Consider the following 13,965-nt stretch of genomic DNA (forward strand, 5'->3'; position numbering starts at 1 on the left):
TGGACAGCTCACTCACATTACAGAGTGCTTGCTGTATGTTTTATCAGGCAATGGGATCAACATCTTGAATAAGATAAGGATGTGTGGGATAGAAGGAAATTGGGCCGATTGGATAAGTAACTGGCTGTATCATAGAAAACAGAGGGTGGTGGAAGGAAAATTTTCAGACTACAGGCCAGTTACCAGCGGTGTATCACAGGGATCAGTGCTGGGTCCTCTGCTATTTGTGATTTTTATCAATGATTTGGAAGAGGGGGCTGAAGGGTGGGTTAGTAAGTTTGCTGCTAACGCCAAGATTGGTGGAGTAGTGGATGAGATGGAGGGCTCTTGCAGGCTGCAAAGAGACATTGATAGGATGCAGAGCTGGGCCGAAAAGTGGCAAATGGATTTTAACCCTGATAAGTGCGAGATGATTCATTTTGGTAGGACCAACTTGAATGCAGATTACAGGGTCAATGGCAGGGATCTGAGGAATGTGGAGGAACAGAGAGACCTTGGGGTTCATATCCACAGATCTCTGAAGGTTGCCACTCAAGTGGATAGAGCTGTGAAGGAGGCTTACATTGTGTTAGCGTTTATTGACAGGGGTTTGAGTTTAAGAGCCGTGGGGTTATGCTGCAACTATACTGGACATTGGTGAGACCACATTTGGAATGTTGTGTACAGTTCTGGTCGCCTCACTGTAAGAAGGATGTGGAAGTGTTGGAGGGAGTGCAGAGGAGATTTACCAGGATGCTGCCTGGTGTGGAGGGTAGGTCTTATGAGGAAAGGCTGAGGGAGCTGGGGCTTTTCCCTTTGGAGTGTAGGAGGATGAGATGCGACTTAATAGAGGTTTACAAGATGATGAAGGGGATTGATAGAGTGGACATGCAGAGACTATTTCCTTGGGTGGATGTAGCTGTTACTAGGGGGCATAACTATAAGGTTCATAGTGGGAGATATAGGAGGGATGTCCGAGGTAGGTTTCTATACTCAGAGAGTGGTTGGGGTGTGGAATGAACTGCCTGTTGTGATATTGGAGTCGGACACTTTAGGAACTTTCAAGCGGTTATTGGATAGGCAGATGGAGAAGACCAGAATGATAGGGAGGGGATAGCTTGATCTTCGGATTGGACATAGCTCGACACAATATTGAGGGCCGAAGGGCCTGTACTGTACTGTCACATTCTACGTTCTATCCACAAATTCTCTATGTGCTCTGCACAATTATTCACAGACAGTCAGGGTGTCACCTGTCATTGTATGCAAACGAAGGTAAATTATTCCAAATGGTTTCTGATGCTGATGTACAAAAAGAATTGGAAAATTGAATAATAACTTATGATTGAGAAGTGAGTAATCTTTATTTGGTGGATGTGGGGCTAAGTGTTTGACTGGGTAAATGCTGAGAGTATGTTTCCCTCTTGGGAGAGTTTAGGATCACAGGGCACAGTCTCCGAATAAAGGGGGTGGGGTGGAGAGCGCAATTTACGACTGAAATGAAAAGGAATTTCTTCTGCCAGAGGGTTGTGTTTCTTTGGAACTGCATACCACACAGAGTTGTGAGGGCAAAGTCATTGTCTATTGCTCAGTTCTATAATCTGGATTGGTACAGACTGGGAGCTGTGACATTCCGGGGTTCTCACGATTTTCTGAAACTAAAAGAGCTGTTTAACAGAACTCTGTGACTTGATCTGGTGACTGAAAGAGAAGAAAAGTTGTGATCAGTTAGAAGGCTCAACACTAAAGCCCACAACAAGACATTTTGTGAATACATTTTATTAATGTTCAGTTTTTGCTATTTAATCTCTGCAGAAGGGGCCATTCACGCTGCCATGGCAACGCAACCAGATTGGTCAGTTTAGAAAGTATTTGAAATTGTGATGTGGAGATTGCAAAAGTTAGACGAGCCAGGTAGGAGTCGAACCTACAATCTTCTGATCCGTAGTCAGACGCGTTATCCATTGCGCCACTGGCCCATATGGCCTAGTATCATGACAAGCTTCTATTTCAGAGAGATGTGCTACAAAAAAAAGAGTCACAAGTGGAAATGGGAATTCACATGTGGAACAATCAGCAAACAAAGTCACCTTCACTGCTTTCCATCAATGCTTCATCTTAAATGTGCTGAATATCACTGGACTCCAATCCACATCTGTCTTCAGCTGGCTGCTTCAATAACAGCTCGATGGTTCATGTGTTCATTTGAAGGAAGTGTGTGATCAACGACAATTCACTCAACTCAGCATTCTTAACTTCACAAAAAGATTACAGTTAATGTGCTGTCTCCAAAACACGGGGGCCCTCTTTTCCTGTCTGAACACTGCCTGCAAATGTCTGTTTCAGTTCTGCAGTTGCACCAGCTGACCAGCAGGGAGTGCCTTCGAGCTGCAGTGCATCCAAACACTCCACTGACACAATGAAATGCTTCCAGCAGTAATGCAGCACATTCGCTGCTCCCTCACTTTCCAGGCAGCTGCTAGTTTGCTGTCACCTCTCTACTCTTCCCCACGTGTGGCTTAGTTGAAGCCTCATTCACTGTTATTGTATCCGTGCGTCCAGCCAGTGGCTGGATGCTGCTGCTTTGACATGGTGGTGGGGAGAAAGCATTTCACATGAGGAGTCAGTGCATGAATTGGCAGAGGCTTTTCTCTGCTGGGTAAGGAGCAACAAGCATTTATCCTGCTGTGAAACATCGAGTGTAAGGTCCTGCAAGGGACTGGACAGCTCACTCACATTACAGAGTGCTTGCTGTATGTTTGGCAGGCAATATGATCAACATGCACAAATTCTCCACGTGCTGAGGACAATTGTTCACAGACAGTCAGGGTGTCACGTGTCATTGTACACAAACAAAGGTAAATAATTCCAAATGTTTTCTGATGTGGAAGCACAAAAAGGATTGGAAATTTGAATAATAAGTTGTGATTGAGTAGTAAGTAATCTTTATTTGGTGGTTGTGGGGCTAAGTCTTTGAAGGGGTAAATGCTGAGGGCATGTTTCCCTCTTGGGAGAGTTTGGGATCAGAGGGCACAGTCTCCGAATAAAGGGAGTGGGGAGCGCAGTTTAAGACTGAAATGGAGAGGAATTTCTTCTGCCAGAGGGTTGTGGTTCTTTAGAACTTTGACAAGGTCCGGCCTGGGAGGTTCGTTAGGAAGGTTCAGTCGCTAGGTATACATGGGGAGGTAGTAAATTGGCTTAGACATTAGCTCAATGGAAGAAACCAGCGAGTGGTTGTGGAGGATTGCTTCTCTGAGTGGAGGCCTGTAACTAGTGGTGTGCCACAAGAGATCGGTGCTCTGTCCATTGTTGTTTGTCATCTATATCTGTGATCTAGGTGATAATGTGGTAAATTGGATCAGCAAATTTACTGATGATACAAAGATGGGAGGTGTAGTGGACAGTGAGGAAGGTTTTCAAAGCTTGCAGAGTGTTATCGGACAACAAATTTTGTGAAATTGGGCACACAAAATGATAGCAGACTAAAGTTACACTCAGAGCCTCTCCACTAAAAATCACAAAGTAACAGACACTGATCAGAAGGCAAGAGCATGCTTTTAGAATGCAAATGAGAGCTAGCACATAACGGGAGCTGGACAGGATGGCACCTACAGGAACTAAATCTCCATCCCATCAAAATCAGCACTTTTAAAACAGTCAAACAACCCATGGAGACACCTAAAATTAGCATAGTTAAGGAAACATTCCTGGTCCCTCAAAACCTCTTTTGAGATCAATGACACACCTATGGTTCAAACCCCGGAGATTCTAGACTATTAAATAACCAATCAGATAAAACAATTAACACACACCTAAAACAATTTCCTCAACACTTGGAAACATGGAGACAGGATGGCTAAGGTCGAATAATGTAAATAAAGTATTAGCATTTGAATCGCATCCTGCCCCGAAGTTCAGGTATAACTATAGCCTGCTGTGAGGGATGGGCAGAGCGCTTTCAGGACAGTCCGATTGTATGTCCTGACTGTGCTTCTCCGTCGACGTAAAAGAAATTAAAGCTGTGCCGTGATTGAACTTCACCCTGAGTCCATAGTGGTCGTTTCGCCCACTCGTGCTAACAATGGCAAAGCTGTAGGCATACACTTAGCCGCCAGCTTCGCCCTGCACCGTGGGCCCTTTCTGACTCTGCATCACAAGCTGAGCTATTGCTGTGTCATTTCCTCAGTCTTTTCTCAACACTTTGCTTTGTGGCTCGATGCAGGCTGTACGATGGCAACTCTAGTCACCTTGTGTGCAGCGCACTTCCAAGTGTGCCTTCTTGGTGCAGTTGGCAGCGTGCGAGTCTCATCACGTGTGCACCCTGGATTCCACCTTGTGAAAGAGCAGATGTATTTGACACCTTCATTGCCAGCGTTGCTGCTGACAAATATGACGGCAGCTTCTTGCGGCAACTGCGCAAATCATTCAGAAACTCTGCGCCTGCCAGCGTGCGTGCGTGCGGCAGCGCGTGGAGAAAGCCTGGAGATGCGTAAAGTGAATGACGTGACGGACGGGCCTGAAACTTTGGGCCAAAGATAAAATCAGATTGGAGAATGTGGGCATCGATCCCACTACCTCTCGCATGCAAAGCGAGCGCTCTACCATTTGAGCTAATTCCCCGTGCCAATTCTGGCCTCAGCTTACTTGCTGTCCACGCTTCCGTCAGCCCCGGTCTCCAAGAACCTTTAGCCCCAACGTAAAAATCTTGATTTCTTGCTGCCCAACATCTCTTCAAACCCAGGCTTCAAGATGCTGATGGAAATACAAAGAAGTTCTTCATCGGATCGGCCTGCTGTTTCTTCTTTTTTCCAAAAATATACTTTATTCATAAAAATCTCAAATAAACCATTGCATATCTACATGTCTGAATTGCAAACAGTGCAGGATTAAAACTTTTTACAGTTCTGTACAAAATACAGTCATAACATTTCAATACTAAAGCTGTATACATGCCTCAAAAATTACTGTGTGCCGTTATTTCTCAGATTGGCACACAGTTACGCAGGCCAAGGGTGTTCTGCAGTTCCCAGGCCCTCGGTCTGCCTCCATTAAAAGGCCTTATATTGTGGCCTTTCCCCATTGTGCCTTTGCAGCAGCGTGTCCCTCCGCACGTAGTCCTGGACCTTGGAATGTGCCAGTCTGCAACATTCGGTTGAGGACAGTTCTTTCAACTGGAAGATCAGCAAGTTTCGGGTGGACCAAAGCACGTCCTTCACCGAGTTGATGACCTTCCAGCAGTTGATATTTGTCTTGGTGTGCGTCCCTGGAAACGGCCCGAGAGCACAGAGTCCTGCATCACCGAGCTGCTCGGGACGAACCTCGACAAATACCACCACAACTCACTCCAGACCTTCTTTGCAAAGGCACATTCCACAAGGAGATGTGCGACCATCTCATCAGCCCTACAGCTGCTTGGAGGGCGGCGTGTGGTGATGTTGAGACCTCGAGCGTGCATAAAATACCTGACGGGGAGTGCCCTTCCCACCAGCCAACCCACATCTTGGTGCTTGTTTGTCAGTTTTGATGATGAGGCATTCTGCCAGATGACACTGACAGTCTGCTCAGGGAACCATCCGGCAGGATCCGCCGTCTCCTTTTCTCTCAGGGTCTCCAGGACGTTACGCGCTGACCACTGCTTAATCGCCGTGTGGTCAAAGGTGTGTTTGCGGAAAGATTTCTCCGTGTCAGGCACTGCGGTACGGTCCAACTACTCGGAGCGTTCCGCGGCAGTGTGGCCAGACCTATCCTTCGCAACACTCAGGACAGGTAGAACCTCAAAAAGTAGTGGCACTTGTTGTTAGTGTACCAAGGATCTACGCACAGCTTGATGCAGCTGCACACAAAGGTGGCCATCAGGATGAGGGCGGCGTTGGGAATGTCTTTCCCTCCGTTCTCTGGAGATTTGTGCATCGCCTCCCTCCGGACGCGATCCATCTTTGATCTCCAGATAAACTTGAAGATGGCCTGCGTCACTGCTGCAGCGCAGGATTTGGGGATAGGCCACACCTGCACCATGTACAACAACACGGACAGCACCTCGCACCGGATCACCAGGTTTTTCCCTGAGATGGAGAGGGAGTGTTGCTCCCACCAGCCCAGTTTCTGCCTGGCTTTGGCGATGCGCTCATCCCAGTTTTTGGCGCATGCCCCTGCCGCTCCGAACCATATCCCCAGCACCTTCAGGTAATCTGCCCTGATGGTGAAGGGGACAAAGGATTTGTAGCCCAGTTCGCAAAGAACATGGCCTCGCTCTTTCTTGCCCTGGGTGACTTTGGCTCCCGAGGCCAGCTCGAACTGCTCACAGACCTGGAGGAGCCTGCGAACAGACGAGGGGTCCGAGCAGAGGACAGCCACGTCATCCATGTACAGGGAGGCTTTGACCTGCGTACCTCCGCTGCCTGGGATTGTCACCCCTTTGATACCTGGGTCGCTTCTGAGGGCCTGGGCAAAGGGTTCAATGCAACACACAAAAAGGACGGAGGAGAGAGGGCAGCCCTGTCTGACTCCAGACCTGATTTGAAAACTATCTGATTCCCACCCATTGACTGAAACTGCGCTACTGATGTCTGTGTAGAGCAGCCGGATCCAATTGCGTATTCCCTCCCCAAAGCCCATTTTGGAGAGCACATCCATCATGTAGCTGTGCGATATTCTGTCAAACGCTTTCTCCTGGTCGAGGCTGATGAGGCACGTATCCACCTGCCTGTCCTGCACGTAGACGATCGTATCCCTGAGTAGCGCCAGGCTGTCAGAGATCTTCCTGCCGGGTACAGCACAGGTTTGATCAGGATGGATCACTGACCCCAGAGGAGACTGGACCCGGTTGGCAATGACCTTGGCCAGGATTTTATAATCCACGTTCAATAGTGAAATGGGTGGCCAATTCCGAATTTCCTCCCTTTCCCCCATCTGCTTGTAGATGAGGGTAATGATGCCTTTCCTCATGGATTCTGACATCCTGCCCTCCAGAAGCATACTCTCCTATACTTCCAGGAGGTCTGGGCCCGTCAAGTCCCACAACGCCGAGTAAAGCTCCGCCGGTAAGCCGTCGCTTCCGGGAGTTTTACCCTTCTGAAAGGACTCGACGGCCTTGGTCAGCTCGTCCAGAGACACCAGCCTGTCCAGGCTGTCCCGCTCACCGTCGTCTAAGGCCTGTGTGATAGACGACAGGAAAGACTGGGAGGCCGTGCTGTCTGTCGGCTTCAGGTCATACAGTCCGGCATAGAAGGATTTGCAGATCCTCAGAATGTCAGACTGCGATGACCCTACTGAGCCGTCCTCTTCCTTCAGGCTACTGATCACAGAGGTTTCTCTGTGCACCTCCTGGAAGAAGAAACGCGAGCACTTTTCGTCCTGCTCCAAGGAGCGGACCCTGGACCGGAAGATGACCTTGGCGACCTCCAAGGCAAAAAGCACAGCTTCCTGGCTCTTCACCTCCTGGAGATCGTCCCTGACATCAGCCCCCATCGACTGCAGTTGGAGTAGTTCCTGCATGCTGTTCTGGAGTCGGGACATCTCCCCCCGTCTCTCCCTGGCCTTCTGAACCCCTTTGCGAATGAAGAACCCTTTGATGTTGTCTTTGATGGTTTCCCACCAGAACGATAGAGACTCAAAGACGGGATTGATGGCCCTCCAACTGAGGTAAACCCTCCTGAGTTCCTCGAGGTTCTCTGCGATCAGCAGCTCTACATATACCTTCCAGGATCCAATGCCCACTATCTGGTTTCCCTCCAGCTCACAGTCGGCCAGCAGGAGGCAGTGGTCAGAAAAAAAATGCATTGCAGCAGCAACGCTTCCAAGCAGCCACAATCAATGCAAACTACCAGGAGTGTTCTGTCTGTCGCACACAGTGCGCGACTGCCCCATTATCCTCATGCTTGAGACATTGTGCCAGTCGTTGCAGCTCGTCACTTGCATTCGTCTCGCAGCTTCCTCTCCATCTGCAGCAGCATTCCTTTTCCACTTTGAGAGGAGCCGCTAGCTGGCTCTTTTACTTCTGCCTTTGCACTTCCTGGCCAGTAGGAAATGCATTGCAGCAGCAATGCTTCCAAGCAGCCGCAATCCATTCAAAGTACCAGCAGTATTCTGTCAGTCGCACACAGCGCGCCACTGCCCCATTATACTCATGCTTGCCACCACTTTCAGCTTGTCTCAATTTAATTCATGAGCTCAGTTTCTTCTCTGCTTCTTTGACCATCTCTGATGAATTGCGTCCTCATTGTTCTCACCCGCTGCCGATGGTACATGCTCTCGACAGAAAAGCATCGGCTTTGTTTAAGCAGCGCATGTCTGCAGCAGGATCTGACTCCTGTCCGTACATTTACTTCCATACAGCTGCTGAGACTACGACGGCAATCAAGTCGGACTACATTGTGCAACTTCACAGGGTTCAGTTCAACTTGCGGGTGCAGGCTTCACGCGTGAGAGGCAGTTGCATTGATGCCCGCGTTCCCGAATCTCTCCATGGTTCCAGCAAAATTCAGTCTACACACCTCCGAAATTTGAACTTGCGCTGTTCCACAAGGACTCCACAGATCGTAGATGATAGGATCCTACAGTGCAGGAGGAGGCCATTCGGCCCATCCAATCGGCACCAGCAGCACTCCCACCCAGACCCTGTTTGCATGATGTCATGCACCTGACATAGCCCGTCCCACTGGCATTCAGGGGTAATTCAGCGTGGCCAATCAATCTTACCCGCATGTCTGAGTTAGAGCCAGATGAGAGTTTTTGGATCGCGGCATCAATGAAGGTGTCTTTATTTTCCCAAAGATCAAAGGTGCAATCCTGAGGGGAGTCAAGAATTTAACTCTGCGAATCTTGTCCTTGTCTGTGAGGTTGAAGTGGAAGTTTTCCACTGGCACGCAGCCCACTGACCTCCATGTGCATCTGCTGCATGCGCTTACTGACACAGTGAGCGAAGACTTTAGGTTTCAACGTGCGCCAAGTCAGAATTCAACAACTGCAAGAAGTTGCAAGGCAGTTAGGATGAATGCAATAAGTTGAGGTTTGCAGCATGAGACATTGAATTGAGCAGAGCACAGGCCACGGCTGTGGAGAAAGAGTTCATGGCTGAAAGTCTCACTCAGCTGGAACAATCTGAGGTGGATGAATCGGCAAAGAGCTATAGGCGCATGGCAGTCAACGAGTAAAGAGAGAGTCATGGTGTGCTTCCCTTCGATAGCTCAGCTGGTAGAGCGGAGGACTGTAGATGATTCATACCCGACATCCTTAGGTCGCTGGTTCAATTCCGGCTCGAAGGAAGCCCGGCGTTGACTTTTACCAGAACTCTGCATGGAGCAGCATGAGACATTGTGCCAGTCGGTGCAGCTCGTCACTTGCATTCGTCTCGCAGCTTCCTCTCCATCTGCAGCAGCATTCCTTTTCCACTTTGAGAGGAGCCGCTAGCTGGCTCTTTTACTTCTGCCTTTGCACTTCCTGGCCAGTAGGAAATGCATTGCAGCAGCAATGCTTCCAAGCAGCCGCAATCCATTCAAAGTACCAGCAGTATTCTGTCAGTCGCACACAGCGCGCCACTGCCCCATTATACTCATGCTTGCCACCACTTTCAGCTTGTCTCAATTTAATTCATGAGCTCAGTTTCTTCTCTGCTTCTTTGACCATCTCTGATGAATTGCGTCCTCATCGTTCTCACCCGCTGCCGATGGTACATGCTCTCGACAGAAAAGCATCGGCTTTGTTTAAGCAGCGCATGTCTGCAGCAGGATCTGACTCCTGTCCGTACATTTACTTCCATACAGCTGCTGAGACTACGACGGCAATCAAGTCGGACTACATTGTGCAACTTCACAGGGTTCAGTTCAACTTGCGGGTGCAGGCTTCACGCGTGAGAGGCAGTTGCATTGATGCCCGCGTTCCCGAATCTCTCCATGGTTCCAGCAAAATTCAGTCTACACACCTCCGAAATTTGAACTTGCGCTGTTCCACAAGGACTCCACAGATCGTAGATGATAGGATCCTACAGTGCAGGAGGAGGCCATTCGGCCCATCCAATCGGCACCAGCAGCACTCCCACCCAGACCCTGTTTGCATGATGTCATGCACCTGACATAGCCCGTCCCACTGGCATTCAGGGGTAATTCAGCGTGGCCAATCAATCTTACCCGCATGTCTGAGTTAGAGCCAGATGAGAGTTTTTGGATCGCGGCATCAATGAAGGTGTCTTTATTTTCCCAAAGATCAAAGGTGCAATCCTGAGGGGAGTCAAGAATTTAACTCTGCGAATCTTGTCCTTGTCTGTGAGGTTGAAGTGGAAGTTTTCCACTGGCACGCAGCCCACTGACCTCCATGTGCATCTGCTGCATGCGCTTACTGACACAGTGAGCGAAGACTTTAGGTTTCAACGTGCGCCAAGTCAGAATTCAACAACTGCAAGAAGTTGCAAGGCAGTTAGGATGAATGCAATAAGTTGAGGTTTGCAGCATGAGACATTGAATTGAGCAGAGCACAGGCCACGGCTGTGGAGAAAGAGTTCATGGCTGACAGTCTCACTCAGCTGGAACAATCTGAGGTGGATGAATCGGCAAAGAGCTATAGGCGCATGGCAGTCAACGAGTAAAGAGAGAGTCATGGTGTGCTTCCCTTCGATAGCTCAGCTGGTAGAGCGGAGGACTGTAGATGATTCATACCCGACATCCTTAGGTCGCTGGTTCAATTCCGGCTCGAAGGAAGCCCGGCGTTGACTTTTACCAGAACTCTGCATGGAGCAGCATGAGACATTGTGCCAGTCGGTGCAGCTCGTCACTTGCATTCGTCTCGCAGCTTCCTCTCCATCTGCAGCAGCATTCCTTTTCCACTTTGAGAGGAGCCGCTAGCTGGCTCTTTTACTTCTGCCTTTGCACTTCCTGGCCAGTAGGAAATGCATTGCAGCAGCAATGCTTCCAAGCAGCCGCAATCCATTCAAAGTACCAGCAGTATTCTGTCAGTCGCACACAGCGCGCCACTGCCCCATTATACTCATGCTTGCCACCACTTTCAGCTTGTCTCAATTTAATTCATGAGCTCAGTTTCTTCTCTGCTTCTTTGACCATCTCTGATGAATTGCGTCCTCATTGTTCTCACCCGCTGCCGATGGTACATGCTCTCGACAGAAAAGCATCGGCTTTGTTTAAGCAGCGCATGTCTGCAGCAGGATCTGACTCCTGTCCGTACATTTACTTCCATACAGCTGCTGAGACTACGACGGCAATCAAGTCGGACTACATTGTGCAACTTCACAGGGTTCAGTTCAACTTGCGGGTGCAGGCTTCACGCGTGAGAGGCAGTTGCATTGATGCCCGCGTTCCCGAATCTCTCCATGGTTCCAGCAAAATTCAGTCTACACACCTCCGAAATTTGAACTTGCGCTGTTCCACAAGGACTCCACAGATCGTAGATGATAGGATCCTACAGTGCAGGAGGAGGCCATTCGGCCCATCCAATCGGCACCAGCAGCACTCCCACCCAGACCCTGTTTGCATGATGTCATGCACCTGACATAGCCCGTCCCACTGGCATTCAGGGGTAATTCAGCGTGGCCAATCAATCTTACCCGCATGTCTGAGTTAGAGCCAGATGAGAGTTTTTGGATCGCGGCATCAATGAAGGTGTCTTTATTTTCCCAAAGATCAAAGGTGCAATCCTGAGGGGAGTCAAGAATTTAACTCTGCGAATCTTGTCCTTGTCTGTGAGGTTGAAGTGGAAGTTTTCCACTGGCACGCAGCCCACTGACCTCCATGTGCATCTGCTGCATGCGCTTACTGACACAGTGAGCGAAGACTTTAGGTTTCAACGTGCGCCAAGTCAGAATTCAACAACTGCAAGAAGTTGCAAGGCAGTTAGGATGAATGCAATAAGTTGAGGTTTGCAGCATGAGACATTGAATTGAGCAGAGCACAGGCCACGGCTGTGGAGAAAGAGTTCATGGCTGACAGTCTCACTCAGCTGGAACAATCTGAGGTGGATGAATCGGCAAAGAGCTATAGGCGCATGGCAGTCAACGAGTAAAGAGAGAGTCATGGTGTGCTTCCCTTCGATAGCTCAGCTGGTAGAGCGGAGGACTGTAGATGATTCATACCTGACATCCTTAGGTCGCTGGTTCAATTCCGGCTCGAAGGAAGCCCGGCGTTGACTTTTACCAGAACTCTGCATGGAGCAGCATGAGACATTGTGCCAGTCGGTGCAGCTCGTCACTTGCATTCGTCTCGCAGCTTCCTCTCCATCTGCAGCAGCATTCCTTTTCCACTTTGAGAGGAGCCGCTAGCTGGCTCTTTTACTTCTGCCTTTGCACTTCCTGGCCAGTAGGAAATGCATTGCAGCAGCAATGCTTCCAAGCAGCCGCAATCCATTCAAAGTACCAGCAGTATTCTGTCAGTCGCACACAGCGCGCCACTGCCCCATTATACTCATGCTTGCCACCACTTTCAGCTTGTCTCAATTTAATTCATGAGCTCAGTTTCTTCTCTGCTTCTTTGACCATCTCTGATGAATTGCGTCCTCATCGTTCTCACCCGCTGCCGATGGTACATGCTCTCGACAGAAAAGCATCGGCTTTGTTTAAGCAGCGCATGTCTGCAGCAGGATCTGACTCCTGTCCGTACATTTACTTCCATACAGCTGCTGAGACTACGACGGCAATCAAGTCGGACTACATTGTGCAACTTCACAGGGTTCAGTTCAACTTGCGGGTGCAGGCTTCACGCGTGAGAGGCAGTTGCATTGATGCCCGCGTTCCCGAATCTCTCCATGGTTCCAGCAAAATTCAGTCTACACACCTCCGAAATTTGAACTTGCGCTGTTCCACAAGGACTCCACAGATCGTAGATGATAGGATCCTACAGTGCAGGAGGAGGCCATTCGGCCCATCCAATCGGCACCAGCAGCACTCCCACCCAGACCCTGTTTGCATGATGTCATGCACCTGACATAGCCCGTCCCACTGGCATTCAGGGGTAATTCAGCGTGGCCAATCAATCTTACCCGCATGTCTGAGTTAGAGCCAGATGAGAGTTTTTGGATCGCGGCATCAATGAAGGTGTCTTTATTTTCCCAAAGATCAAAGGTGCAATCCTGAGGGGAGTCAAGAATTTAACTCTGCGAATCTTGTCCTTGTCTGTGAGGTTGAAGTGGAAGTTTTCCACTGGCACGCAGCCCACTGACCTCCATGTGCATCTGCTGCATGCGCTTACTGACACAGTGAGCGAAGACTTTAGGTTTCAACGTGCGCCAAGTCAGAATTCAACAACTGCAAGAAGTTGCAAGGCAGTTAGGATGAATGCAATAAGTTGAGGTTTGCAGCATGAGACATTGAATTGAGCAGAGCACAGGCCACGGCTGTGGAGAAAGAGTTCATGGCTGACAGTCTCACTCAGCTGGAACAATCTGAGGTGGATGAATCGGCAAAGAGCTATAGGCGCATGGCAGTCAACGAGTAAAGAGAGAGTCATGGTGTGCTTCCCTTCGATAGCTCAGCTGGTAGAGCGGAGGACTGTAGATGATTCATACCCGACATCCTTAGGTCGCTGGTTCAATTCCGGCTCGAAGGAAGCCCGGCGTTGACTTTTACCAGAACTCTGCATGGAGCAGCATGAGACATTGTGCCAGTCGGTGCAGCTCGTCACTTGCATTCGTCTCGCAGCTTCCTCTCCATCTGCAGCAGCATTCCTTTTCCACTTTGAGAGGAGCCGCTAGCTGGCTCTTTTACTTCTGCCTTTGCACTTCCTGGCCAGTAGGAAATGCATTGCAGCAGCAATGCTTCCAAGCAGCCGCAATCCATTCAAAGTACCAGCAGTATTCTGTCAGTCGCACACAGCGCGCCACTGCCCCATTATACTCATGCTTGCCACCACTTTCAGCTTGTCTCAATTTAATTCATGAGCTCAGTTTCTTCTCTGCTTCTTTGACCATCTCTGATGAATTGCGTCCTCATCGTTCTCACCCGCTGCCGATGGTACATGCTCTCGACAGAAAAGCATCGGCTTTGTTTAA

At 49.3% G+C, this 13,965-nt stretch overlaps 6 non-coding genes across 6 annotated transcripts; 4 read left to right on the forward strand and 2 right to left on the reverse strand.

The window, feature by feature from the left end:
* Nucleotides 1-1,885: 1,885 nt before the first annotated feature.
* On the reverse strand, nt 1,886-1,958 carry trnar-acg (transfer RNA arginine (anticodon ACG)). The gene has a single exon. It is a non-coding gene; the product is annotated as a tRNA-Arg (tRNA).
* A 2,568-nt stretch (nt 1,959-4,526) lies between these two features.
* On the reverse strand, nt 4,527-4,599 carry trnaa-ugc (transfer RNA alanine (anticodon UGC)). The gene has a single exon. It is a non-coding gene; the product is annotated as a tRNA-Ala (tRNA).
* Nucleotides 4,600-9,153: 4,554 nt separating this feature from the next.
* On the forward strand, nt 9,154-9,242 carry trnay-gua (transfer RNA tyrosine (anticodon GUA)). The gene is given in 2 exon segments: nt 9,154-9,190; nt 9,207-9,242. It is a non-coding gene; the product is annotated as a tRNA-Tyr (tRNA).
* Nucleotides 9,243-10,580: 1,338 nt separating this feature from the next.
* On the forward strand, nt 10,581-10,669 carry trnay-gua (transfer RNA tyrosine (anticodon GUA)). The gene is given in 2 exon segments: nt 10,581-10,617; nt 10,634-10,669. It is a non-coding gene; the product is annotated as a tRNA-Tyr (tRNA).
* Nucleotides 10,670-12,007: 1,338 nt separating this feature from the next.
* On the forward strand, nt 12,008-12,096 carry trnay-gua (transfer RNA tyrosine (anticodon GUA)). The gene is given in 2 exon segments: nt 12,008-12,044; nt 12,061-12,096. It is a non-coding gene; the product is annotated as a tRNA-Tyr (tRNA).
* A 1,338-nt stretch (nt 12,097-13,434) lies between these two features.
* trnay-gua (transfer RNA tyrosine (anticodon GUA)) lies at nt 13,435-13,523 on the forward strand. Its single transcript is given in 2 exon segments — nt 13,435-13,471; nt 13,488-13,523. It is a non-coding gene; the product is annotated as a tRNA-Tyr (tRNA).
* The last annotated feature ends 442 nt before the right edge of the window (nt 13,524-13,965 follow it).

Source organism: Carcharhinus amblyrhynchos, chromosome 8, assembly GCF_965287045.1.
Source record: "Carcharhinus amblyrhynchos chromosome 8, sCarAmb.v2.hapA, whole genome shotgun sequence".
Taxonomy (NCBI): domain Eukaryota; kingdom Metazoa; phylum Chordata; class Chondrichthyes; order Carcharhiniformes; family Carcharhinidae; genus Carcharhinus; species Carcharhinus amblyrhynchos.